Genomic DNA, 4,249 nt, shown 5'->3' with positions numbered 1-4,249 from the left:
ATCAACGGAATTCAAAAGAGCAAAAGTAAGAAGGTACGGCAAAAGTTTAGCAAAAATATTCCAAAAATATGGGGGAAGCAAACAATGTTTTCCACGACTATCACTCCTAGTCGATACCGTTCATGTCCTCTTCGGGGTCCTCATCCTCATCGACATTTCCCATGTCCAAGTCATGCCCTTCCTCGTAAGGTTCCTCGTCCTCGCTTGATCCACCAACATCCGGGGGCGGAGGGGTTATCGCACGCATGTCCTCCACGTCCCCATTTATGACCAACGGGTTAGACGTACGAGTCCTAAGCCTTGGTTTAGTAGGGACACGATCAACGTGCGGCTCCTTATCACGACGATATCTCCATCGACGGGCTTGACTCGGCGGATACTTGTGCGCTGGGGGACTAACCGGCGGTCCATCCCTTGCAACTGCCATGGCTGGGAGTAGCACTCCAATCAAGCCGATCATATCGCCTCGAGGCTTGTACTCGGGCGGACTAAACCAAGTAAACGGTATCGCAGCTTGAGCAGTCCATTCACTCCATGGAGAAGGCAGGCTGTGGATCAATCTCGAGATCCCCGCGTGATGGGTAACTCCTCCATACGCGTATGCATCCATCCAGCGATCGTAGAATTCAGTGACGTAGGTTAGGAGAAAGGACTTTCCATCCCACTCAAACTACTGATAGGTTTCGACAGGGAAAACCTTGTTCTTCGTGTAACGGTCGCGCATCGGTGCGTAATACTGATTAGGCATCTATAAAAGAAATCTCAGCATCAGAACAAGGATCGAAGAAAATATCAATAGTGTATTTCGAATGATGCTGAGAGTATACGAGGGATATATATATATAGGTCGAACGATAGAGGTGTGAAGATAATATCATATCAAGAATGAACGGAATTTCATTTCCGAGGCAAAAGGCTCGTATATATACATATATATTTTTCGCGTTTCGATAGTTCGCAATTTCGTTCTCGAAAGTTCGTTCGCCTCGCATTCGGCGTTTTTATGCCTCCAAGTTCGATATCGTCATACAAATTTTCCAATCACAACACGATTTTCAACTAAGCATAGCATGCTCAAGTTCAACTCATACGTTGTTCATCGAACAATCACGCAATCACAAATCATATAGAATTTCATTTATTCAATTCATAGCGATCTTGGTCGCAAATCACTTGCATAACAGCATTCATCTTTTATTTTTGCATAATCACAATTAGCAATTTCAATTGCATGCATAATCATCATTTCATATTCCAACACAAATTTCCATATATCACAACGACTTCCCTTCACTTCATCTTTCAACATTTCATGATTCAAATCAATATTCAAGATACGGGTTACCTCTTTCTTCGTGGTTGAGCGGAGACGAGTCGTGGTGTTGAGTCTTCAACAATTATTATTTAATCAATTCCCACAAATTTCAGATTTTAAGACAACAAGACTCTTGGGTCCAGAGCGGAAAGAAACGACGCTCTGATACCAACTGTAACAGCCCGGCATTTCTAGGGTATAATAAATACGGCGACTGTTAACTAGGCGAGCTTAAGGCGACAAAAATGTAGACTAGGGTTTCATTTAAAGAGATTTGACCCTATCATTTAATCAAGTATCAAGGCAAAAGTCAATGGCTAACTCACGAGAAACAAGACTTAATAGATTAGGCTCAAAAGTAAAAGGTTTAGCATAATCCAACAAGACGCAATAATTCCCCTCATTCCAAAACAAAAATTAAGTTCACCACAACCAAAGATAATAAGTTTTCCAAAAATATTCAGCGGAAGCATATCAAGAGAAAGCGGAGCCATGTATGAAGACACGACTACACTTATAGTTTCAAACATCCATTTTATTCGACTCAATCTTCTCAACACCACCGACCGCCCATCGCCGCTCAACCTGCACATAGGGAAAACACATGCAGGGCTGAGTATTTTAAACATACTCAGTGGACTCATGCCAAAATATTTTATAGTTATGTCACCCTTACCATAGTGAACTCGAAGTTTGCATTTATTTAAAGATAAGCATCGAGTATCACAAAATATATATCATGGACTGACCAGTCAAATAATACCTCCCATTTTCTCATCAATCATCATTTCATAGTGCGACGAAAGTGTGGCCACACTATTCGCCCACGAGATCGGCCGACTAGCAAGGACGGCTCCCGATCCCCCCGTGTACACTAGCCTGATAGGGTTTGCGGCCCTACTCAGACCCGAATTCGTTTTTATAGCCGGTGTAGCCTAATGGAGCGTACTCACAATCTAGGCATCAGGCAATCACAATATCCAAAATAATTTATAGGCATGGCATAACAGTTCAATCCAACCTTATTTCTCCAACATCATAAATATGCACATAGAAGAGAGTTTAGAATAAAGCCCACCTCGATTTCTTTCGAGTTCAACAAAAATGCACTTCTTCTTGATATCCCACCGGGAACGCGAACTATCACCTTTAGTTCATATTTTTCAAATAAGTCTCAACTCATGGATTAAAATTATGCATGATCTCACGTTTCCCTTTTCCCTTCGATTATTTCCAAAATCAACAATCAGAATCAAAGTACGATTATCATATCGTTTTTATCACACAACAACTCCAGATTTATCATCAAATCGTGTCACGCATGAGTGTTTCCCACACACAACACACGCACACACACAAACACACATACACGCCTACCGAGGCATGCACACCCACACACACAGGGTCACACACACACATGCATCCAAATTCACCGATTAATTTCCCCCTTCACTCGTTCTAAATGCATGTGGACTCAAGAACACCGATTAATCGGTAGAGGAAGAAAAGATTAATAATAGAAGTACCTTTTCTTGCAAAAAGAAACGGTAGAAACAAGTAGAATCTTGATTCTTCAATGAATTCTTGAATTGCAGCTTCAATTCTTCTCCAAAAGATGAAGAATTAATGGAGAAAGTAGAAGAAAAATTTGAGAGAGTGGGAGATAGAGAGAGACCGAAAATTGGGAGAGTGGGGGACGGTTTCTGTAGTGCTAGGGTTTTGATTTCTCTCCTCTTATTTATAGAGTGCAAGATATACTCCAATAATTAAATAAATAAAGATTTGGAAGAGATATGGAAGATTTGTTTGTTGAAGTGGCCGAATATTTGAGGAGTAATAATAGGGAATTCGATTTCTAGGCTATTAATTTAGCCTATGATTTAATTTGAATATTTCACGGAGTAGAATAAAATATCACGGAGCAAGAATAAAATAAAAATAGATTTCCCAATTTAAAAAGGAAAAGTGGTGTGTGATATCCAATTCCTTCAAGGAATTTAATATAAATCCTAATTTAATTAGGATATGGTAAGATCTTCTTAGATTTGGCAAGATATGCTAGGATATTTGAATTTAATTATGGAAGAGAATCAATAAGGGATCAAATAATAGAATAAAATAATCCCTTCTCCCATAATAAGGGAATTTCGAAAATCCCTCTAGGCCATTCATAGGTTTCGAAATTTTCATCAATTAAAATAGGAATAATCGGACTTTGGATTTAATTTGGATAATTATCCCAAGCAATAATTAAATCCAAGAAAAATAGGATTTCTTTCCAATAAATAGGAGGGTCGAAAATTCCACATGATTAAATAAAATGCTCCTATTTAATTCTCACTCATCCCTTAGGAAAATAATTCACCACAAATATTATTTCTTCCCACATCACAATATCCACATTTTCGAAAATCATCTCCACTTCACATTTTCAAACGACTTTGACCATTCCACGGCCACGTCATATTTTCCACAATATTGACTATCCAATAGCCACGTCACATATTCAACAAGTTTGACTATTCAACTCAAACTCGACTCCATATCGCAATTAGGTCACAAGAATATTGAAATTTATCACTTATCATTTAATTTCACATATCATAGCATTAAAAGCATTTAATGAAAAAATTTCCACGTCACCAAAAATTAGGGTTCGAAAAAAGCGAGGCGTTACAGTCGTTGGTGTAAGGCTTTCTCCTGTTGGCAGGCTAAGCAGCGCTCCACGAAAGCTGCGACATCTCTCCTGGTACATCTTCGTGCTCCCGGGGTGAGCAGTGTATGGGGTTTCGTGCGCTTCGCTCAAGATTTCGTTCCTAAGACCCTCGTCGTTCGGTACACACAGTCTCCCTTTAAAGGTAAGAGCGTTATCGGAAGCCTCGCTAAACTGTCCCGACTCACCGGTCCTTACTTCGACTCGAATCTCCTCCAATT

The sequence above is a fragment of the Salvia hispanica genome, chromosome 2 (genome assembly GCF_029641045.1).
Source record: "Salvia hispanica isolate PSC_SH4W2 chromosome 2, Shi_PSC_v1, whole genome shotgun sequence".
Classification (NCBI taxonomy): domain Eukaryota; kingdom Viridiplantae; phylum Streptophyta; class Magnoliopsida; order Lamiales; family Lamiaceae; genus Salvia; species Salvia hispanica.
This window is presented reverse-complemented; position numbering follows the sequence as displayed.